This window comes from Hyla sarda, chromosome 3, assembly GCF_029499605.1.
Source record: "Hyla sarda isolate aHylSar1 chromosome 3, aHylSar1.hap1, whole genome shotgun sequence".
In the NCBI taxonomy this organism is placed as follows: domain Eukaryota; kingdom Metazoa; phylum Chordata; class Amphibia; order Anura; family Hylidae; genus Hyla; species Hyla sarda.
In genome coordinates this window covers 199,776,435-199,802,244 of record NC_079191.1, presented here as the reverse complement: position 1 = coordinate 199,802,244, position 25,810 = coordinate 199,776,435, and the positions used below count along the sequence as shown (strand labels likewise).

The 25,810-nt window shown below is 43.7% G+C and overlaps 1 protein-coding gene across 4 annotated transcripts in view; it reads right to left on the bottom strand.

Annotated features, from left to right (window-relative positions):
* Positions 1-13,308, bottom strand: part of FAM135A (family with sequence similarity 135 member A) — a 130,464-nt gene extending 117,156 nt beyond the window's left edge. For 3 of the 4 annotated variants that reach the window (XM_056565827.1, XM_056565830.1, XM_056565829.1), the window contains exon 1: positions 13,172-13,308. The gene's annotated coding sequence lies outside the window, so the exon portion shown is untranslated. The remainder of the gene's footprint in view (positions 1-13,171) is intronic. The other variant, XM_056565828.1, reaches the window with a different exon arrangement.
* Positions 13,309-25,810: the final 12,502 nt, after the last annotated feature.

Sequence of the window (25,810 nt, the reverse complement as noted above, 5' to 3'; positions counted from 1 at the left end):
ATACAGTTAAACTTCCACAAATAAGGAGCATAAGACTAGAGCAATGACTATAGGGGTGAGAGGTGACTAGATAAAAGGACCCCGACGTTCCTAGGGACCCTGGCTATGGGGACCTATAAACAGGTACCATATAGGATACGGTACCGGGACACCACATATATATATGTAGGAAAAACTGCAGCAGCAAATATACAGCAAAATATGGCGCGTGTGACCCGACCCTACCTATTCGTTAATCTATTAATTATTCTGATATCAACTTCCCCTTTAGCCTGGTAATACCTTATACACTAATATATATCCACACATTTTATACATATAGTTATGCTTCCCAATATGGATTCTTCTACTTGATAATTCTCTATTTGCATAGTCTTCTCATCTGTAGTTCTCTGTACTACCTCTTGTTGCTGGTATGATCTATTCAGTTTATAAGGCATTATTTGTGTTATGTAATTCGCAATCTAGTTGAAACCTCTAGTTACACACTAAGTTTACTGTCGAGTACTTTCATATTATTTTAAGTGCTGTTAATCACGTCCACACTTCTATATTTATCATTGAATGATACATGTCTTGTACTGCATCCAGCGCAGGAACCAATGCAGTCTCCTGTGCATTCCCACTGCTTTTATTCCTTTACCCCCGATATCATATTTAATAGGATAGTGTTGTTATTTATTATAGTAATCATGGATTTTAGGTTTCTTTCATAGCATTGCCTTCTACAGTTTATGTAACTAAACTGTTCACATCCACCTTGCGATTCAAGCCTCGATCCTGTATGTTTTATTGGAGGTCCACTATATACCTGTGAAAGAACTCAAATTACAGATTGCTTTCAGATTGGTTTTTCTTAGTACTTTACTGTTTTCGTGTGACCTAGGATGTTATTTATTTTATCTTTACGTCTATTACCTTTTTATTATGTGGTTGACGTAATTGTGTTTCCGGTCATGTCTCAACCCGTTTCCCAGTCGATTGTTTGAGTGCTCATTTTAAATTATATGTATATTGAGTGTGTATGTACATATTGTTATGCCGATCTGACGAAGGGTCCTGTACCCGAAACTTGTTATTGTTTAATAGATACTCTCTTTGAACACCACTCCGAAGTCTTGTTCCTTACATTCCACACCAGTGCAGTGCCTATTAATGGTCTATTCACATGTACAGTATTCTGTGCAGATTTGATGTGCAGGATTTTCTGCTGCAGATTTCAATGTAAACTGAACACAGCTTGAAATCCTGCACATCAAATCAGCGCAGAATACTGTACGTGTGAATAGACCCTAAGAGTGGATTTTTCCTGCTTTACTTCTATCAGACTAGATACTGAAACATATTCTATTTTTGTCTAATCCACTAATGTTTTTATTCTCACGTTGTAATTTATTTTATTTTATTTTATGTACATTATTATGGAGGCTGTCATATTGCTTTATAACAAGGCCCATGTTGTGAAGCTGTGCAGCCGTGATCTGTCAGTTTGACAGATCACAGCTTCACAATAGGAACACTGGATCAGTTATTCTGGTGGACCCGAGGAAGGCACATGGTAGTGCCGAAACACGCTGTCTAGCTATTTTCATATAAAATAAAGTTAACAAAAATAAACGTATTTGGTAACGCCACGTGCATAAAAGTCTGTACTATTAAAATATAATGTTAATGAAAACGCACGGTCAATGGGGTAAATGTAAAAAAAATACCAACGTTCAGAATTGCTGTGTTTTTCACTTAAAGGAAAACGGTCACCCGTTCACCCACACTATAACCCAATACACCAGGTTATAGTGCAGGTGAACATTATACCGATGCGGTGTCTCAGATTGCTATACCTACCTGCAGTCCGGAACCCCGATCCCCCCGAAGGTTCCCCTCTTCCAGCGCTGACTTGCGCCTTGAGGCGGCCTGCCGGCTAGATTTAAATTTTCATAAGCGCCGGTCATGTGAGCGCTCAGTAGGCACGAGCGCTCACGTGACCAGCGCTTATGAATATTTAAATCCAGCCAGTGGGCCCGCCTCAAAGCGCAAGTCAGCGCTTGAAGAGGGGAACCTTCGGGGGATCAGGGTTCTGGACTGCAGGTAGGTATAGCAATCTGAGACCCACATAGGTCTCCTGTTCACCTGCACTATAACCCGGTGTATTGGGTTATAGTGCGGGTGAACGGGTGACCGTTTTCCTTTAATGTAGGAGAAAAAAAAAAAAGTGATCAAAAAGTCCCATGAAAATAAAAGTGGTACTGAGAAGAATAAACTATAGGAAGGCAAAGTTTGATCAGCTAAAAGAAGCTCTTAACATTATAAATTGGGATAATGTCCTCAAAAACAAGAGTACAGACACTAAATGGGAGATGCTTAGAAATATTATAAATGCTCACTGTAAGAGGTACATACCTTATGGGGAATGAAAGGGTCTGGAACAGGAGAAAACCAACGTGGATGTAAAGGGGGCAATAAATGACAAAAAAAGCATTTAAGCTACTGAAACACGGCGGCAGTGAAAACTTTAAAAAGCTATAGAGAAAAATTTACAAATGAAAACTGATAAAAGCAGCAAAAGTGGAGAAGGAAAAGACTTATTGCCTCCCCATGATAAGAGAGAGACCTTTATGGACTATCTCAGGCCCCTTCCCCGCCTGCCCTGAACGATTTATACCCAGAATGACTCGGAGACCAGGAGCTTCCTGGTGCGCCATGAGGGACGTTGTTGTTTTTCTCTAAGGATATTGTACTTCATTTTCCTCTATGTAATGTAATAGCCAGACCCCTAAAACTAATATTCAAACTATTGTATAGTGACAGGGTATGTTCCCTAGGACTGGCATATAGCAAATGTGGTACCAATATTCAAATAAAGGCCAAAAAGCCAGCCAGCTTCTTATATGACAGTGGGCTCAACCTATCACTGGCCGAGGCAGAACATCGCTGCGGCTGTTCAACGTTCCTGTCCCCAGTAAGCAGGTCTGGACCCTTTTATTAAAAAAAAAAAAAAAAAAAAAAAGGTCAGCACTTTGGGTATATGGAGCAGGCTCCTGACATGGGCCCGCTGTATACCCGGCGGCCCCCAGCTGATTTCAGTAGCTGGGGGCTGCAGCTAATAGCCGACATACAGCGACTGCCACGACCAGCTATTAACCCTCTAGATGGATCTCTCTCCCATCCCCCCCCCCCCCCCCACACACACACACACACCGCAATCGAGGGGGGGGGGGAGCGATCCACTGCAGAGGTAGCCTGAGGGCTTACCTGTTATTCCATGGCTGCCTTAATCTGCGTTTGATAAAAGTAAATATATTTGGTATTGCCGTGTGCTTAATTGTCCAAACTATTAAAATATAACAAATATCCAACGAATGGCGTAAACGGAAAAAAATACCAAACCCCAGAATTCCATTTATTTTATTTTTTTAACATCATATTCCATAAAAAAATTAAGTAAGCGTAAGTAAGCGTCAGATAAATACTTAAATGGTACCAATACAAACAACAGATTATGGCGCAAAAAAATTAGCCCTCAATAAAAAAATAAAAAAATAAAATAATTTGTAAAATTGCACTTTTTTTTTTTTTTTATCAATTTCACCTCACAAATATTTTTAGGAGCATAAGGTATGGTAACATGAAAGGTATCGTTACAAAGTACAATTTGTCCCGCAAAAAACATGCCCTCATATGGGTCTGTAGATGGGAAAAATAAAATATTTATTTCTATTATAGGATGAGGAAGGGAAAAAACGACGGCGCAAAAATGAAAATCTGCCCAGTCCTTGAAAGACCTTATTTACATAATATTTTGGGTACCAGGACAAGTGGATTGTCATGAGGGACAAGTAGATTGTGCTCCTTTTTAGTTGTATTATTTTAAATCTCCACAGCCCTGGATACGTTTTCCAAACAAAAGCTGATTCAAAACAGTATGGCCCAATTGTGATGAGAATGTAGCCTAACAAATAAATACTCATTTTCATACAAAAAGTTATCATTTTTTAAAAGTAGTAACAATAAAATCAAATCTATATAAATTTTAATCGTAAGCACCTATAAAATAAAGATAGGTTTATTTTTTTACCGAAAATTTTTTTGTTTTAAAAATTTTTCCCCATAAATAATTTTCTTTTGTTGCACCGATTTTATGGTAAAATTTGTAATGTCATTACAAAGTCTGTAGGTAGAAAATTTAAAGTGTTATGGCTATTAGAAGGCAAGGAGGAAAAATGCAAAACTTTAAAAAAAATGGTCCTTAAAAGGGAAACTCCGGTGGAAACAAGTGGAAAACAAATGTTTTCAAATTAACTGGAGTCGGAAAGCTAAACAGATTTGTAAATTATTTCTATTTCAAAATCTGAAGCCTCCCAGTACTTATCAGCTGCTGTATAATACAAAGAAAATTGTGAAGTTCTTTCCAATCTGAGCACAGTGCTCTCTGCTGACACCTCTGTCCGTGTCAGGAACTGTCCAGATTAGAAGCAAATCCCCATAGAAAACCTCTCCTGCTCTGGACAGTTCCTGACATGGACAAAGGTGTCAGCAGAGAGCACTGTGGTCAGACTGGAAAGAACTTCTCAAATTTCTCAGTAGTATATCTGGAGCATACAGCAGCTGCTAAATACTAAAAGGATTAAGATTTTTAAATAGAAGTCATTTACAAATCTGTTTAACTTTCTGGTACCAGTTGATTTGAAAACTTTTTTTTCCCACCGGAGTACCCATTTAGGGTCTAATTCACACGTACAGTATTCTGCGCAGATTTGATGCGCAGGATTTCAAGTCGTTCAGTTTACATTGAAATCTGCAGCAGAAAATCCAGTGCATCAAATCTGCACAGAATAGTGTACATGTGAATAGACCATAAAGGGGCTAGAGATGTTTGTAGGATTTTGTTCTGTGTGTGTTACAGAAGCTGAAAAAATATGACTAAAGCTAGAAGGAAATAAAATCACTAGACACAAAAATCCATGTTCCTCACAAATGCGGAAGTCAGACATCTGGTAATGACATCTTCATGCTGAAGTCAGCTGCTTTTAGGCAACTGAGGACAGGATAGATGTAAAAGGAAGAGGAAGCATGTGAGCACAGCGACCAAGATGATGGGACACAGCCACCACACAAGGATATGACCCCACTTAGCCTTTTCTTATTCTCTCCATTGCAGTAATCCCATACATACTTCCTTTTACTTACTTCTCTGCACAATCAGGACAGGACAGTCCCTACTCCACTGTGCTATGCCATACCATTGTGCTGGACTAAACAAGCTGCACTGTGCTGGGGGAGGTTATAGCACATACTATAGATGCCATAAGGAGCTGCTATGTATGAAAAAAAATCCCAGCAACAGAACAGCAGCTAGGAAGGGGTTACAACACAAAAACAGGGGCTATTTGTCTTGTTGCCATTTGTGTATCTTTGATCCTACAATAAATAACTGATATTGCTGCACATAGTGCTGGACTTCTCTTCCTTTGCTGCTAACACAAAAACAGCCCTGATCTAAGCAGTGAAGAGCTGCTACTGGAGATGATGACAAACTAAAGGGTGGAGGAGAAGAGATTACAGCAAGGAAGGTGCTACACAAAAGAGGCCCTGGTCTAAGCAGTGAACTGCTGTCAATGACTAGCCAAATGGAGGGGGAGAAGAGATTACAGCAAGTACAAGGCTATATCAAAAAAGTAGCCCTGGTCTAAGCAGTGCACTGTACTCTATAACCTTTATATAGGAGGGATACCCATATTAGACGTCATGGCATTTCCTCAGCAGAACTGGGCACCCCAACCCATTAAGGGATTATGGAAACAACTAAGCTTGCTGTGTTCTCCTGCACCATACCAATGTCAAGTTTAAAAAAATAAAATAAAAAAATGATAACATATCCACAAGACTCAAAAGTGTTTATCTTTATTCACAAGTAGTACATGAAAACAAAGTAACCCCATCGCCATGGGACCTTAGTAGATGAATTTTTAGGTGAGATCCTCTGAATCTCATTTTTTTGGTAAGCAGTAGAGCCTCAAGGATCATGCAGGTTGGATTTAACTTATTTTCCCTCTAAACAAACCACAGTTTCCAGGCCCTCTCTAAAACATGTGGGATCATCTACTGGTTAAAGTCAGTCAAAATGTTTGGAAAATCCCACTCCCCCTGGTTTCATACGATAAAAAAAGGGACTGTGTGTGCGCGCGCGAGAGAAAACGAAAATGGTATAAGGGATTTTATATAGGATAGATGCCTATGAAAATGGCTATATCAAACAAGTGTGATATACGCACCTATTTTTACTGTACTGATTAAAATGTTGTGTTTCCTGAGTTGGATCATAACTGAGGTGATAGGCATCAGATAAATTGTATCTATATAGAGAACGCGAAAAGCAGATGGTTACTACTGGTAACTGCAGGTAAGGAATATCGTAGGGCGTAAGAGTCGTATCTCACCCAATATGATCGGTGATGAACTTCACTAGCGTGGAGGATGCTGTAGGTTTATAACATCTGCCCTGTTCTAATTATGCATTCAGTAAATATTGGATGCCTCCAAAATGTGTGCTGCATATGTAAAGATACTATATGCTCACGGTTCCGGTGCTGCTGGTTCCATGCGGATTTGTTCAGGGATGTCCTCGTAGGGTTCTTAGTGTTGGGATCGGGTGGGAGACTGCCCCAGCCGGTAGCATCTCTACCATCTCCGATTCCGCTTGGCTCCACGTTGGATGAATATTTTGCCGTGGGTGATGTCACTATGGGGATGCGGATAGTCCAAAAATATTCCGACGAGTTTCGGAGGCAGTATCGGCCTCCTTCGTCTGGGGTACCAGCAGCATCGGAACCGGGAACATACAGTATCTTTACATATGCAGCACACATAGATACGACACATAGATACGACTCTTACGCCCTACTGTATTCCTTGCCTGCAGTTACCAGTAGTAACCATCTGCTTTTCGCGTTCTCTATTTAGATACAATTTATCTGATGCCTATCACCTCAGTTATGATCCAACTCAGGAAACACAACATTTTAACATCAGTACAGTGAAAATAGGTGCGTATATCACACTTGTTTAATTCACTATGTAGCCATTTTCATAGGTATCTATCCTATATAAAATCCCTTATACCATTTTCGTTTTCTAGCACACACAGGGTTCTTCCAACCAAACTGGTCCACCACCCTACCATTGAGGGGAGACTATATTCGGGTCTTGTGCAATAATTTATTTGTAACATTTTAATAAACTAGTTATCTTTTTATCCTAGTCATTATTCAGTATATATTTTATTTATATTTATTACGGTATATTACCTATTTTTATGGGGTTAGCAGGAACCCATTAATATACAAGGCAGCATCCACATAATATTGAAGCATCTGCATAATTTATCACTGCTACCATCCTAACACTCACCTTCCCCAGTCCGTGAGAGCGCTAGTGAATCATTTACTATATAAAGAAAAGGGACTTACTTGTCATGTGATTTTTTTTTTGGATACCATTAAAGTATGACTTTTGACAGGCCCCCAAAAAAACTTTAGCAAGCATAATGCCTCACACAACCATATTTTGGGACTCTATGCGGTCTGCAATATTAAAAAAGCAGCGCACTGCACTGGATGTCACATCCCAGATGTAATCTACATGCAGAAGTCAAAAGGAACAAGAGAAAAAAAAAAAGCGAATACTGACATCGCCTATTTTGCATTACTATCTGCAGCTTCAGGTTGGCAGTAAAATCTAGATAAGGCTCTAGTTGTCTTAAATCACTGTGGGCGACACCTAGCAATGTTTGGGGGAAATCCACACTTGTCCGTGTTTACGTAAAGGGGTTGTCCAAGAGCTAAAAAAAAGTTATACCTGCTGCAGGAAATGATATAAAATAAAATAAAAATCCTACATTATTAACCTTTTAAATCCTTTACAGCCCTGGTCTATATTCCACTTGTCCCTACCAGGCTTTATATTCCTATAGTGATAATGCATCGTACACCATGTGACCACTGCAACCAATCACTGTCCTCATCAGTCACCAGCCATACATGCTTCTACACCCCTGAAGAGCTCAAGTGATCACTGCAGGAGGAAGAAGCGAAGACCGTCGGGAGACCACCAGAGCATCAGTACCGAAGCAGCGGGGCTACAACACGGGGAAACCTAAGGTGCACTAGGGTTCTGTTCACACTTTATTATTATCATCAGGTTTCCAGAATAACATGCAACTCCACCCAATAAATAACTGGAAGCCTGACACACCTATTATTAGTCAATGGGAAAACACTGATCCTAATAGATCACGATTAACCTGTCAAATAAAACTCATCAGAAAGGATAAGTAATATCTATTTTGAATTCTGTAAAAATGTCAGTCATGAGGCCAGAGTGAATCAAGCCTAAAAGGTTAGATGACTGGATGACTGGATAGTACAGTACAATATACACAACCTACAAGTAAAGAAAGCCAGGCTCTGCACAACGCTCTGCTTATTCCCTAATGCCCCAATAAGTGCAGACAGAATGATCTAGTATAAGCCCCCAGACACCTATTATTTCACCAAGGTGCACGCCAGGTGTAAAGAAAGTGAACAGTATACGAAAACCACAAGAAAAAAAAAACAGATAGCATAATAAATATGACACCGAGCTATAAAAGTAAATCTAAACCCTACAGAGTCTTATGTGGATCCAGGATACCCCTACTGCAAATTGTTTTCACTCAGGTACGACATGCCGGATAGTAGACAGTCCAAAGATAAGGCAGGAATAAGAGTCCTATTACACGTGTAATAGGGTAGCGATCAGCCGATGAAGGAGCGGACTAGGGATCGACCGATTATCGGTTTGGCCGATAATCACGATTTTGGACATTATCGGTATCGGCAATTACCTTGCCGATATGCCAATAATGCCCCGTCCCCTGGCCAGAGATGACTGTCGCTGCCTCTGCCCCATTGCCTCCTCATCCTCTGGCCACATACCGCCGCCACTGCCCCATTGCCTGCCCCAACCCTCTGGCCACATACCACCGCCGCTGCCACATACCGCCGCCACCCCCCATCCTCTGCCCACATACCGCCGCCACCCCCCCCACCCTCTGCTCACATACCGCCGCCGCCGCCCCCCCCATCTTCTGCCCACATACCACTGCTGCCCCATCGCCTCCCCCCCCCATCCCCGGTGTTATAATAACCTGTTCCCGGGGTGCGGCCAACAAAGGACAGAAGAAAGGACCTGCCAGTCCCAAACTGAGCTGTGACATACCGAGTTAGAAGATCAGTGCTCATCTTGGGTGGGAGTCTGGCTGCGTAACACAAGGCTGGGTCCACACTACAGAACCTCCATGGACACCAATATATTCTGCTGAAAAAATGACACAGTTCATAACTTTGGCTGATAATTTTCATGACGGAAGGCTCCACGACAGAAATGTGCACTGTGTGTTGTGTGCAGTATACAGCAGAATCCTATGGACTGCAATCGGCCTCACCGGAATATCCGAAGGGGATCAGAATTCCCCTCAGAATTTCTGTAGTGTGAACCCAGCCTGAGAGGGCTGAATGATCGTTCTCTAAAAGGTTTTCTTAACAACTAGTGACTGGACCGTGTCATGTCTGAGGGAACAGAAGTCACAAAGCCCGATACACTAGTCACACACAGGAGTTCTGACAATAGAAGACAGGTTCTGATTCAGTAGAACAACTGGCACTGCTACCGGGAAGTAAATTCAAAGTGTGCTGCCGTCAACAGGTACTGCGCTCATTCACATCAGACGGGTTATCGGTGGTGATCACGCTGACAAGATTCAGTAAAACATATATCCAATGAAGAGGAAAGAAAGAGACGGATCACTCACCGGTCCGATGCTGTGCTCTTTATTCGAAGAAGTAGTTACACTGGCAACATACGGTTAGGGTGCGTCCACACTACGGAATCTCCGCTCACTGAATTCCGCGAGCGGAGGTTCCGCCTGGCGCCCGCCGCTGGGAATGCTTCGGCGCTAGGGCCGCGGGGCACTGAACCGTCACCATTGACGGCTATGCAGTGCTCGCGGAATCCGCACAAAGAATGAACATGTTCTGCAGTGTGAAAGGGTCTCGCGGAGACCCATTCATACTAATGTTATGTTCACACCACGGAATTTCGCGAGAATTACGTAGTGTGAACGTAGCCTTAGATGGAACGGCAGGGCAGGAGGTGTAACAGAGCCCCGTCCGAAGCGACGGTGCTGTTTCACGCCCAGGGGGCCCTGCCCTGCCGTTCCATCTAACCGTATGATGCCAGTGTAACTATTACTTCGAATAAAGAGCACTGTACCGGTGAGTGATCCGCCATTTTCTTTCCTCTTCATTGGATAGAAAACAGGTTCTGCTGACTGACAACAACCTGATCCATCAGTGCAATGCCCCATCATGGGGATGAAGAAAAACCCTCCCAAAAATATCCACTCTCCTTCCGATACCAGCTGCTTCTTTGACACACATTTTTCATCCACATTGTATATACATGAAATATGCAGTATAACCTATTTTGTGTTGTAAAATATCCAATAAAATCTAAGAAGACCGTTCCACATACTGAGACCTCCAGGTGTCATCCATATTTCAGAAGGGCAGTGTTCTGTGTCCTGCTCCTCTCTAGCAGACAGTATGATGGATTTACAGGTTTTACGTGGATATATTATGGTCAGTATTTTGTATCAGTATTTATAAAGCGTTACTATCATCTCCACCGGCGGCAGGATACAGGGGAAACTAAAAGTGCTATCCCAATGCCTGAGACTAGCACGAAGAACCAGAAGTTCCATTCAAGTCTAAGGGACTCCCTGGAACATCAGCACTCCTGGTTTAGCCTAAGGCCAGTTTCACAAGGGCACATTATGGAGGCATTTTTCCTTCTGTACTACAGACGCAAGTCCCGGCCTGACAGGAGTTGTTCAAATCATTAAGCCTTTTCGGTCAGGCTGGGGCTTGCGGCCATAATATGGAGGCAAAAATGCGGCCATAATACACCTGTGTGAAAACTTGCCTAAAGGTACATTCATACGTGACAATGAACATAAAAAGGCATGCAGCATAAAAAATGCCCCAAAAAGGTACGGTTTCCTGCATTAACTTACGTCAATGGGGAAACAAACAGCAAAAACAACAAGTCACTTCTTTCAGCGCTGTTTTTGCACCTTACACTCTGAAGTCAATTGGGGCTGGAAACTTTGTTTCTTTTGCACATGAGAACATACCCTAAAGCTATGTCCATTTAGTAATATTTCCGTGCAGAATTCCACTGAAGAATTTGCCGGAAATTCTGAAAAAATGTATTGCCTATTGACTTCAATGGGATTACGATGTCTCAATTACACAGGGGAATTTCCGTGGCAGCAATTCCACGTTCTGCTAAATTTAAAGGAAAACTGTCACTTGTTTTCTCCTGCACTATCCACAGGTACCGGTGAATAGTATGGGAGACGCTGATTGAAATGAGCCCTACCTTGTCCGGATCTGTGCCGCCATTCTCCCGCAATTGTAGTTTTATTATCTGTTGAAATCTTCCTGTAACTGGCACGGGCGGGGCTTCGGCGCTAAACTGGCACGGACATCAGTGCCGCTTATGAATATTCATCCCCCCTCCCTCCAGTTCTCCCTCTCTTCGCTGCTCCTAACTGGAGGGAGGGGGGGATGAATATTCATAAGCAGCGCTGACGTCAGTGCCAGTTAAGAGCTGAAGCCCCGCCCATGCCAGTTACAGGAAGATTTCAACAGATAATAAAACTACAATTGCGGGAGAACGGCGGCACAGATCCGGACAATGTAGGGCTCATTTTAATCAGCGTCTCCCACACTATTCACCAGTCCCTGTGAATAGTGCGGGAGAAAACATGTGACAGTTTTCCTTTAAAGACCGGTCTTTCATTTTGCAGAACTCTGTGGTGGAATCCCATTGAAGTCAACGGGGCTTCAAATTTCAGCAAAACTTTGTGTCTTGAAAACACAGAATTCAACCAAAACATCCGTCCAATGTGAGAGGCAGCATTACTGCTATATACGGGTATGTTCACACTGAGAAAAACTGAAGTTCCTCAGTGGATCCACACAGAACGGAATTGTCGCTATCCCAATGACAGACACCACTTGGAAACATTCCTTCTTATGGCAGAGACCAATTCCTCTTCACTGCAGCTACATTACTTCTGATGTGAACCACGCAGCAGAGTCCTATTAGAATCACTGGGAGGCTGCTACAAGTGAATTCCAAGCAGTATCTCCATAGTGTGAACAGGGTCTAACGGTGCTGCCACAGAGACCCATGAGCTTAGCTCATATACAGGTTCGGATTATAAAATGGTGGCGTTTACTCCCAGACTCCACGTGGAGAACATCTCCATACCTACGTTGTCTAGAATAGACTATTGACGGCCAAAATATGATAATGTCAACATGGTCACATACAGGACAATTGTATCAGCCATACATCCACAGAGACAGGTCAGGCTCTAGAGTGCCCCCTTATGTAGTAGTGGAGCCAGGCAGAGAGATGGGCACACATCTTCCTTCCCTGGCTCTGAAATTCTCCAATACTTTAGGACACCCTGGTTGTAGACAATGAGAGCGACATCGGAGGACCTTCTCCCATGTCATGTCATCCATCCTATAATATTACACACCAGTCCCCATCATGGCTCCTTTGGGTCCTAGGTGACGTGTACCCAGCTCTCACACATACCTAGTGTCTGACACATCTCCTTCATAACTCACCGGTCAGGAGCCTGGGAAAGCAGGACCCCTGTGTATTGTCAGGCTCTTGGCACAGGCAGTGTAGTGTATGTCTGGAGGACTCCTAGGTAAAGATGGATCACACCATGAATGTGAACAGGTGCCACCTCCAGGTCACCTGATTCACAACTGGCGCTTCTTACTGCCCAGGACACAGCAGGAGATGGGCACCACAGCCCCGCACTAGACCAAAGTTCAGCCCCTGGCACAGCATACAGTGTGCCCTCCACAGTGCCCAGAATCTACCAGGGACCCTGCCCACATACCTACCCAGTGCCAGTCACACCCCACCGGGGCACAGGGGCCCCCACACTCTCACACCCTGCACATATACCGCACAGCTGTGCCCTCCCCGCCGGGCCTGCTACACGGCCTACCAGCCCTCCTTCACCTCCGCACACAGCTCTTACCGGTCACCGGGGAACGGGAACACACAAGCCGCGGAGACTCGGCCAGAGCCCCGGCCTGGAGTAGGACAGCCATCCGGCCGGCCACGGACACACGGAGGGGAGGAGAGAAGCGCGGAGCTCCGCCCTACTGACAGCCGGGGAGGAGGGAGGGGGAGCAGCTGCTGACCTCGCACTGAGGCGGCTCATACCTCCGAGCTGTGCGGGGCCGCATGTGCTGGGGGACGGCCAGTGCCTATAGCTAGGAGCATCGGGCACCACTACCCTATGGTCTGTGCCCAGCTGCCACATCTAGGCTGGCATCTAGTCTCATGATATAGGCCCACTCGAGCACCGCTGGCATGCAGCATGTAAACAGTGACTGCCCAGACAACCACTGGAGCCCTGGTATGTGCTTTCCTACTGGCACTGGCACTACCCACCATTCATTTACTGCTAGGAGCAGTTTGTACAGGTTACACATGCCACTAGGCTCCTACAGCCAGGTGTGCACAGAGCCCTATGACCAGGGCTCAAGTCCTGCAGGAACTCATGGGAACGGAGTTCCTGCACTTTTTCCAAAGCAGGAACGTAGTTCCCATTTGCAGGAGTCCTGCAGGACCATCCCTTAAAGGGGTACTCTGCCCCTAGACATCTAGGGGATCCAAAGTATAGGTGATAAGATATCTGATAGCGGGGGTCCTGCTGCTGGGGACCCCTGCGATCTTGGCTTCGGCACCACAGACATCCGGTGCACAGAGCGAGCTTTGCTCCATGCCGGATGACTGGTGATGCGGGGCAGAGGCTCGTGACGTCACAGTAATGCCCCCTCAATGCAATTCTATGGAAGGGGGCGAGACGTCACGAGCCTCCAGTGCTGCACCCGACGCTAAATGAAAGCTAGGTGCAGCAGGGAGAACGTGAGGGTCCCCAGCGGCGGGACCCCCAGATCAGACATCTTATCCCCTATCCTTTGGATAGGGTATAAGATGTCTAGTACCCCTTTAAGTGGAAATCTTGGGTGAGTTCCCACACTTTTTTCCCCAGGACTTGACCCCCTGCCTATGACCCTATTAGTTCATGAATCTTGTATATAAACTAGCTGTACTTAGGGTTGCCACCTGGACAGTATTTCACCGCCACAGCCGATATTTTGGCCACCCTGCTAGTATTTTTATATCAAAATACTTATATAAATATTTATCCAACCAATCCTCCAACTCCCGCAATGTTGCACCATATACTATACTATTGTTTCCCAACCAAGGGTGCCTCCAGCTGTTGCAAAACTACAACTCCCAGCATGCCCGGACAGCCAACGGCTGTCCGGGCATGCTGGGAGTTGTAGTTTTGCAACAGCTGGAGTCACTCCTGGTTGGGAAACACATCTATACTACTATATAGTCCAACATGTTGGGAGTTGCAGTTTACATTTGTGGCAGCTGCTGAGCTACAGGCTGTATCAGGGCATGCTGGGAGTTGTAGTTAGTAACTAACTGCCACTCACGATTTAATAAAAAAAAGCGATCAAAAAGTCACATCAAAACAAAAATAATTCTGTTAAAAACTGCAGATCGGGGGGCAAAAAATGATTCCTCATACAGGCCCGTCTGAGGAGAAATAAAAAAGTTATAGGGGTCAAATAAGGACAAAACTTCCCCCGCATATGCGTGATGTCACTCATATATAATTAATTATGCAAATTAGCATGGCCGGTATTTTTTCATATTTTTTTGCAAGAAAGGGGGCACCCCTATCTGTACACCAGAGGGAACAACACTATCTCATAGCCCACCAGAGTCTACCTAAAGTAAGAGTCACCCATCTCTAGACAGCTGTTTTGGAGTCTTGCCCCTTGTCAGTACAGAACAGGGTTCTAAAAATCACTAGTCCTCCCCTTGAGTCTTGTGCATCACATTCTTGGCATCATTGATCTTGGGTCTATCTTTTATACGTCAAGCCTAAAATCTTTAAATCAGACTCGCTGATCCCACATTTAAGCTTAGATCTGTTTATTCAGGGGGACATTTTACCTTGTGATCCGTGGGGGTTCACCTGCTGGCTCAAGTTTTAAAAGGGTTATCCAGGAAAAAAACTTTTTTTTTAATATCAACTGGCTCCAGAAAGTTAAACAGATTTGTAAATTACTTCTATTAAAAAAATGTAATCCTTTCAATAATTATCAGCTGCTGAAGTTGAGTTGTTGTTTTTGTCTGGCAACAGTGCTCTCTGCTGACATCTCTGCTTGTCTCAGGAACTGCACAGAGTAGAAGAGGTTTGCTATGGGGATTTGCTTCTAAACTGGGCAGTTACCGAGACACGTATCATCAGAGAGCACTTAGACAGAAAAGAACAACTCAACTTCAGCAGCTCATAAGTACTGAAAGTATTAAGATTTTTTTAATGCAAGATAAAAAGGAAAAAGAGACACGCGCCCCTAGTGTGATACTTCAAAAGACTTGGGGTAAGGGAAGGGGTTGGTATTCCACTTACCAGATGGTGTTGCGCTATGGGCACAACACGTAGATGAGCTCGAGTGATGATAGAGTGTGCTGGATGCAGCCTGGATCCTCCGGTATCAGCGTGGCTGGCCGGCTTGCAGATATATCAGGAACAGGAACGGGAAAAAAGATCCTCAATAGGCGCAATGGACAGCAGTGAAGAAGAGTTCAGTGGTCATCCATCATTGATATAAAGGTATTTATTAAGCACACAGTAGCAACGTGTTTCTTGCCCGGATCGGGCACTTCCTCAGGCAAATGTGCATGTACCGCACATTTGCCTGAGGAAGTGCCCGATCCGGGCAAGAAACGCGTTGCTACTGTGTGCTTAATAAATACCTTTATATCAATGATGGATGACCACTGAACTCTTCTTCACTGCTGTCCATTGCGCCTATTGAGGATCTTTTTTCCCGTTCCTGTTCAAGATTTTTTTAATAGAAGTAATTTAAAAATCTGTTTAACTTTCTGGAGCCAGTTGATATATAAAAAAAAGTTTTTTCCTGGAATACCCCTTTAATTGTCAGATGATCCCTTTAAACTCATCAGATGCATAGTGAAGAACCTATAGTACAGAGACTGGAACGATTGGGATTGTGCTGCCAGACTCCTTTGGTGATGGCTTATCTCCCAGAGTACAAATGGATCAGGTAGTTCAAATATAACATGCCCATCCATCTCTCTCTCAATATCATCTGTTAGAGTCAGGAGGCCCCAATCTCACCGAAATTGGTGTGTTTAGATTACTTTTCTCTGATGTGTATTAGAATTGGTTTACTGTGAATCTTAAAGCATACCTGTCAGCAGAAAAAAATGGGTGTAAACAGGCACATAGTAGATAGGGCCAGTAATCAGGATTCTTGGCATACCTCCTTTTTATATCACAACAGTCCTTACCAGTGCCGAGTTACTGCCGCACATATTTAAGGATCTGAATCATAGCTGTCCATGTGACAACTCTTTTCGGGTTAATGGAATATAGGTTTATGGCTATTAAGCTGGACCAGTTGTATAAAAAAAGGGGCCTTGGGCAACTGACAGATTAGACTCCCCCCCCCCCTTCTCACCATTATAATTTATTTCTCTGTATACAATCTCATATAGGAAAGCTATCACTCCCTCTGCGTGGAAGGGGAAAGCAGGGCTCGCAAGCTTGAAATATTTAACCTTTTTTCTGTCCCTACCTATTGCTAATCTATCCCTAACCTCCTCCTTGCCTTTTAAAAATTGTTCCCTACCTTATAAAGGTGTTCACTTCTACTGCTCGGCTCTTGCTCTGCCGGAAGCCGACTTCCCCAGCAGGTGCGACGTCACTGATGCCTTCTGGGCGCCGACTTCCGCCCTCACCTCATCTATGCTGTACTCCTGTCTAGAGCGTGCATAGATGAGCGGCCAATAGCACGGCAGGCTGCTTCGGGGTCTCCTTCTCCCTGTTTAGCAGATCGTGTGCTACCCAGGTAGGAGGAGTATAGGATCATCGCCGACCTGCCATGCAAGATATCCCTGCCAGGGGCGGGGACAGGCTGCATGCGAGGCCAGTGAGCCAATGCGCGCAGCCCCGGTGTTCACAGCGCTCGCTCCCGTCTGTCTGATTGACAGGCAATGAATGAGCACAGGCTGACTGAATTAGGACCGATTACCCCGCTGGCATCAGGCCTAATTCAGTCCCCCTAATGGCCAGTTTTCAAATGTGAAATAAAATATTTTGAACAAAAAATAAATAATGGATATATGTTAGAGATATGTTGTAGGTTGTAGTACGTAAGTACTACAACATATTAAAAAAAAGGTTGGTGACAGTGCCCATTTAAAGGAATATTACCTTCACACATATATATATATATATATATATATATATATATATATATATATATATATGTATAGCGTGACAGATTGTTTTTATTATTCCCATAGAAAAAACAAACAAGGTTGCCTGGCAAATTCTTTATTAATTCTCCACCTGAATGCAGTAGCCAGTGACTACCTCATTAGGGGGATGGCGATTGGGGGGACCCCTGTCCTCAATAAAGATCTAGCTGTTAGTGGTAGCCCCAGCATTTATCAGATACTGTATTTCTGATATATAAATATCTGTGGTGAAAGTCCCTAGAGCAACACAGACCTAGCAGATCCATGTTTGTCTTTTACTCAACATGGTGCTGCTAGAGAAGATCACTGGGTACACACCAGAAGACTTCCACAGAAGATATATCTATGGATGTCATAGTTGTGACATCATCGCATAGTCTTTATTATATATTCTTTAGTGATGACATATATATTATGTCATACATTCATGATCAGTGCTGTTGCCCTAGAACTAGAAATGTATTTTATTTGACATGAATCTGATTCACCCACATTTTTAGAGTTGGTGTTGTATTGAATATATTCACGTTACCTCTATGTTCTCTTGTGGTTTATCCCTTATCTTTGGGCTATGTCCATCTGGAAAATGATTCAAGATGTGCATCTAACTTCTGTTTTGCTAAAGATTGCAGGAAACCATTAGGGAACATTTCTTTTACTATAATAAAGAAGTGATACCCTATTCTTTCTGGAATAAATGTGTCAGGAAGTGTAGATGAGCGAATGGCCCATGTCCACTAGGCCTATTCTCCTTGTAAATTAAACCCACGAGAATATTGGCCCCATGTAAGACATCTCTAGGGTTAAGGACGACATCCATCTCTTTAATTGCAAGTTACGATGGCACAAGTTTTATTAAACCCAAGAGAAAAATGGTGTCAAAAATCAGGTATCCCAAGAGATGTCTTACCTGGCGCCAATACTTAATGAGGAGGATAGGCCTGGAGAACAAGGAGCATATACTGATCTGAACTTCTCCAGTATATAATGTATAGGGACAAAACTTCATTTTAGGAAGCTTGAGATATGTGGGAAAAAAATTCCCATTATCAATTCCCATTTTTCTTGTAAATATCTATTATATTCACAATAGGTCTTTTGTTTGCAAATCTTTAGAGATATTTCCAATGCTTTAGAATGAATGAATAAGGCTGCACTGCAAATGCTTTACTGCCACTTTATTAACTTAGAAAGAGATGGGACCTCAGTTCTCATGATCGGTGGGGGTCCCAACAATCAGACCCCACCAATCTGATATCTATCACCTACGCTGTGGATAGTGACCATACAAAAGATCATTTGACAATATCCAACAAGGTCAAAATATATCTTCTTTAATGAATAATCCAACACATAGCAATGTTTCGACCCCTGCAGAAATCTGTAGCTAGTAATGCAGTAATATGGCCATATGCATGTTCTTTAGAAAACAAAGCCAGACTTCAAAGAGATTTAGGATTTCAGCGGCACTCACCGGGATGGACACAATTCAGGTGCAAGGACTTTAAACAAAACGCTTTTTATTATCCAAGCAGCGACGCGTTTCACTGCACAAGCGCAGCTTCCTCAGGCATCCTGCCTGAGGAAGCTGCGCTTGCGCACTGAAACGCGTTGCTTCTTGAATAATAAAAAGTGTTTTGTTTACAGTCCTTGCACCTGAATTGTGTCCATCCCGGTGAGTGCCGCTGAAATCCTAACTCCCTTTGAAGTCTGGCTTTGTTTTCTACACTATACTAGAAAGGCTGCAGACGGGATACCTGAGTGTTCCACAGGCGTTGTCCATTGTTTGTCTATGCAGGTACACCACCTGAGTTGGTAAGTGACTGCCTACTCCCCTCCCCCCCCCCCCCCACCAGGTTACTGGTGATACCCCACATGGAGCGCCTTTGTTTCTCTTTCTAGATATGCATGTTCTTTAGACTTTTTAATAATTTTTCTATATACAGTATATATTTATATGTATCCTATAAACCTGTGTTTTAACAGGGTCTTCTCATTTCACAATGTTATCTCATGTGCACAGAATTAAACCATTTAGAATATGGTGAATCATGCCAGCCCGGACCACACTTAGAAACTTGTCAACATGAGAGCCATTTCTTAAGAACGTGCACCTCTTAGATGGATGTGCGGAACATACACATGACATACGCACAGGTAAACATGGGTAAAAAAGAACTTCATGTAGAGAGACAATGATGAATCAGTCTAAGGGTGCGTTCACACTGAGTAATTCAAGAGGAATTTACTCGAGTAATTCCTCTTGAATTCTCCTCTTAGAAATAATTAACATCTGCTTTGCCATTGACCTCAATGTATTTTACTCTGCACTGTTCACACTGCGTAAATTCCACTTGCGGAATTCCTCCAGGGAAAGAACATGTTTATTCTTCTTGCGGAATACGAGAGCAGAAGTCCATTGAAGTCATTGGTAAAGAAATTTCAGCTTGAAATTGTTTCAACACAGAATTTGCGCAATTGGGACAGGAAAAGCAACATGTGTTATTTATATATCATTGTTGCTTTTTCCTTTCCCACAAGGTTTAGGTAGGAAGACTGGGCAAAGCCGGGTACTCAGCTAGTCAGTAATGAAATCAATGCCATTTTATGAAATACGGCAGCTGCTAATTCTCTTCATGTCTCCCATATGACTACTTGACCAGACAGATAATCTCTTCAGAAGACTGGGCAACCTGCTGGCACTAACTTTTCTTTGCAACTGCCTGCCGGACAGTTAAATCATACTTTAGCATGACGGTGGTACAGAGGCAAGATGTTAAAGGGGTTCTCCGGTGCTTAAACATCTTATCCCCTATCCAAAGGATAGGGGATAAGATGCCTGATTGCAGGAGTCCTGCCGCTGGGGATCCCCGGGATCATGCACGCGGCACCCCGTTTTTAATCAGTCCCCGGAGCGTGTTCGCTCCGGGACTGATTACCGGCGACTACAGGGCGGGTGGTGTGTGACGTCACGCCTGCGCCGGCGTGTGACATCACGCTCCGCCCCTCAATGCAAGCCTACGGGAGGGGGCGTGATAGCTGAATAGCTACCGCCCTGTAGTCGCCGGTAATCAGTCCCGGAGCGAACACGCTCCGGGGACTGATTAAAAACGGGGTGCCGCGTGCATGATCCCGGGGGTCCCCAGCGGCGGGACTCCCGCGATCAGGCATCTTATCCCCTATCCTTTGGATAGGGGATAAGATGTTTAAGCACCGGAGAACCCCTTTAAAACCTCTCAGGCAATCTTTACAGCTCGAGAGTAACAAGATCAGGAGATAGACCTGCATGGGACTTCCGGTACCTCTCCTGATCACGTTACTCTGCGGACATGGAGATTGTTTGTATCAGGACAGTTCTAAAGTCTACTATATTTTTATTTGACATATCAGAAAGATGTGTACCAAGTTTAATTATCTCAAGCTACCAGTATACCAAGTAAAATATCTCCAGCTATTCAGAAGTTATGCTGGAACACACACACACACACACACACACACACATATATACCGTATTTATCGCATTTATAACACACATTTTTTAGGCTCAAATTATTATTATTTTTTTTTTTTGTTATACGCCGATAAGCCGCTGCAGTTCAATGATTTAAAGCGGGTGCTTTAAATCAATGAACTGCAGCGGCTTTTGCAGGTCCAGAGACCTGCCGTCACTGCCGGCTTCTCTGCCCCTGCCTATCCTGGGGTCCAGAGAATGCTGGCCTGCTGCCCCATTGCCTCCCCCCATCCCTGGTTTTATAATTACCTGTTGCCGGGGTCGGGTCCGCGCTGCTTCTGGCTCCGGTGTGTCGTCCCCTGCGTCGTTGCTATGCGCTGCACGGCGCAATGACGTATAGCGCATAGCAACGAAGCCAGAAGCAGCGCGGACCCGACCCCGGCAACAGGTAATTATAAAACCGGGGATGGGGGGAGGCAATGGGGCAGCGGCGCCGACAGCCAGGGGGAGAGAAGCGGCGGCAGCAGGGCTCTAGACCCCAGGAAAGGCAGGGGGAGAAAAGCGGGCAGCGACGGCCTCTCTCCCCCTGCCTTTCCTGGGGGTGTATCAGGGTATACACATGCACACACACGCACCCTCATATTACCAAGGATATTGGGTAAAAACTTTTTTTACCCAAATATCCTTGGTTAAATGAGGGTGCGTGTAATAGGCCGGTGCGTGGTATACCCCGATAAATACGGTATATATATATGCACACAAATGTTAAGATTCATAAATATATACATATTAATTGTGACTTTTGAAGTCAATGTGGAAAATCCCTAATAAATCTGTTACATATCCACAACATAAATTACACCATGCTGCAGATTTTATGCATTTAAATTCAGTGAGTAAAATCTGCAGTGTATATGCCTCATGCAGATGCACATTTTCTGGATCAGAGAAAGTCTATGGCTCTTTTCCCACTTCTGTGTGTGTGACATACAAGAAAAATACCCACTATAGACTAGGGATCGACCGATTATCGGTATGGCCGATATTATCGTCCGATAATCACGATTTTGGGCATTATCGGTATCGGCAATTATCTTGCCGATAAGCCGATAATGCCCCGCACCGCCCCCACCGCACCGCGACGCGCCCGCTTTAAATCAATGACCTGCAGCGGTGTCGAGGGGGGATAAATAGCCGATAACTTATACCGGAATATCGGTATAAGTTATCGGCTATCGGCCCTAACCTCCACAGATTATCGGTATCGGCCCTAAAAAAACGATATCGGTCGATCCCTTCTATAGACCATTTAAATGTAATGCCAATGTAAAGCCATTAATTTGGCTTGAAAGACAACACTGTGTACCAAAATTGTGGTGCAAAATATTGGCATAAAGTAAGCCAAGTAATAGGTTTTCTGAAGTTAACCAGTAAGTATAAAGTGTCAAATGTATTATACAGCATAAGTCACTGTAATAAATCTGGCACAATGCCTAGTCTATGTGTGGTATTAAGTTCCCTTATTGAGCAGATTGGCACTTGTTTGTGGAGCCCATTACATGGCTCGACTACCATGGGTACAGAACAGCATGAATCATTTGTGCAGCCCTTTACTGTTGTACATGGGAAGATGTGCATCCAGAAATTATGTTTTTTTTAACCAGCTTAAAGTGTACCTGTCATCAACAAAAACTTTTTAATATAATGTAGATAATACCATTATATATATATTTGTAATATACATTGATTAAAAATTGTGCTTGTTTTTGTGTGAAAAAATGCTGTCCCTGCAGCTATTGTCTGTGTGTCTCTATGATGAGTCCAAAAACAGGAAGTGAGGGAAGGAGAAGCAGGTATCTGTGCAGACTCCTGGCTTGTCAATCATCCTGATGTGTGAGCCAGGAGCGTGTTATAGAGCCTCAGTGCACACTGTTCTGCTTTTTGTTGCTGCACAGATCCCTGCTTGTCCACCGTCACTTCCTGTATTTGGACTCCTCATAGAGACACACAGACAATAGCTGCAGGGACAAAAATATACATAATGCTACAAACTTACATATAATGGTATTATCTACATTATATAAAAAGTTTTTGTTGACGACGGGTACACTTTAAAGGATGCGATCAGCCGATGAGTAAGCGCTTGCTTGTTCATCAGGTGAACGCTGGACCGATAAATAGCAAACTGGATTGGTTAATCTTCTCAATTGTTGTGACTTATTTATGGCATCTCTAAATAAGAGCTGGCTACACAATGGCTTCTTGAAAGTAAACACAAAGAACGCATTGTTGTGTACATGTAGCTTGTGAACTTATCCTATAAAATCTTCATAAATACAGGTTTGTCAGTGATTTGCATGCATTCCTGGAAGATGTGCTACTATGTAGTGACTCTGTTCCTTGTTCCTATTTAATTCTGAAGGCACAACCGTCATTGAGATCAGATAATACTGTACTTGTGGGAAAACCATGGCTGACAAGGAGGATAATAACCTGACATAATCAGGTGACAACATGTAAACAAATCAGGAGATAGTGGAGTCATTTGTCTCGTTCTTCTCTAGGGAAGGGATTTCTACTATTAGTATAATTAATGTTACCATTACACCCTGCATCTACACATCACAGTGCCTTCTAACTCATCTGCGTAGTGTCTCAGGATGAACACAATGCATTCTGCATTTAGTTACAATAAAGGATGCAGTGTGCATATAACATGAGTACAGACCACACACAATTTTTTTCTGCTCCACTATATATATATATATATATATATATATATATATATAATATATACAGTGGTCCCTCAACATACGATGGTAATCTGTACTAAACGGACCATCGTTTGTTGAAACCATCGTATGTTGAGGGATCCGTGCAATGTAAAGTATAGGACAGTGGTCTACGACCTGCGGACCTCCAGATGTTGCAAAACTACAACACCCAGCATGCCCGGACAGCCGTTGGCTGTCCGGACATGCTGGGTGTTTTAGTTTTGCAACATCTGGAAGTCCGCAGGTTGTAGACCACTGTTAAAGAAAGTTGTACTCACCTGTCCCAGCCGCTCTGGACCGTCACCGCTCGTCACCGCTGCCCGGGATGTCGCCGTCCATCGCTGTCGCTGTGTCCCCGAGGTGTTCCCGACGCTCCGGCAAGGCCTCTGCTTTCCCGGCAACTGCGCTCTCCGTCGCCGCCATCACGTCACTACGCACGCCGTTCCTATTGGATGACGGGACGGCGTGCGCAGCGACGTGATGACGAAGATGGAGAGCGCCGACGATGCAGGGAATCCTCAAGAGGACGCGTCGGAGCCCCGAGGACAGGTGACTGACCATCATAGGAGCTCACGGGGCACCGTAAACGGCTATCCGGCGGCAGCTGAAGCAGTCAGCGCTGCCGGATAGCCGTTTATGCGATGGCCCCGACATACAAAAGCATCGTATGTTGATGCTGCCTTCAACATGCGATGGCCTCTGAGAGACCATCGCATGTTGAAATTATCATATGTCGGGGCCATTGTAGGTCGGGATGTCACTGTATATATATAATTTATTTTTTTTGCGACAGACACTATTATAGCTTCCTGTTGACAAAGCAGCCGATATGATTGACAATGATAGATGGCTGCGTACCAAATCACAGGATGCACATTGACACACTCCCAAGGCTGATAGATAAGGGGGGTTGATGAGAAAAGCTGACATGAATAAATATTGTTAATATATTGCTTATATTAGAAGTTGTCCGAAAGGGTTTTCCTGCAAGGAATTGGGACCCCGACCCACCCTGGAGAATTAGAGGGCCCACAGCCATATGGAAAAATTTCAGTGGGGGTATTTACAATGCAGTATGCGGCATTACGTGATACATGAGAATTCACATATTTTCGATTCCTTATAAGTTCATGGGATGACTAACGTTATGGATGACATTAGTTGTTATCTGTTCAGTTTTTATCTGTCATACCACAGACTTTAAAGGAAAACTGACAGCAAGTTTACCCACACTAAACCCAATACACTGGGTTATAGTGTGGGTGAACAGGAGTTCATACAGGGGTCACTTACTTTTTTTGGTCCATCAGCCGCCTAGTTATGCCCCTGTAAAGTTCCTTTCTTCAGTGTATGATTAGCGCTTTCAAGGCGGGACCCCCGCCGTCTGCTTCGGCCTCCCGCACTGATGTTTCTATGCCCGCCCCCACTAGGATGTGGAATTGAAGATAATGAATATTCAAACACCGGGGGTGGACATAGAAACTTCAGTGCGGGAGGCCGAAGCAGACGGCCGGCGGGGGTCCCGCCTTGAAAGTGCTAATCATACACTGAAGAAAGGAACGTTACAGGGGCATAGCTCTGCGGCTGATGGACCAAACAAAATAAGTGACCCCCTGTATGAACTCCTGTTCACCCACACTATAACCCAGTGTATTGGGTTTAGTGTGGGTGAACTTGCTGACAGTTTCCCTTTAATGTAAAACATGATGGCTGTCAAAATTTTTGTACATTCATTATTTTTTTTCTACATTATAGCTGAATTAAGAGGGGGGAGACATAAAATGACAGATGATAACTAGTATCAACCATCACGTTTCTTTTTCTACAAACAAATTGTAGTGTGAATAAAGCTGTGCAATGTATTCTATTTTTACTTTTTTATATAGATCTATAAAGGGAGACTTTGATTCTGCAGTACAGCTCTCGTGTAGCCTTAATATGAAATAATAGCTGCCTAATACCTGGCATTACATGTCTAACACGTGTCAGTACTCTTCCAAATGTGCTGAGGTGTTAAATTCCTGCTGTTACTCAGCAGATGGGAGAATTGCTATACGCTGAATCTTTG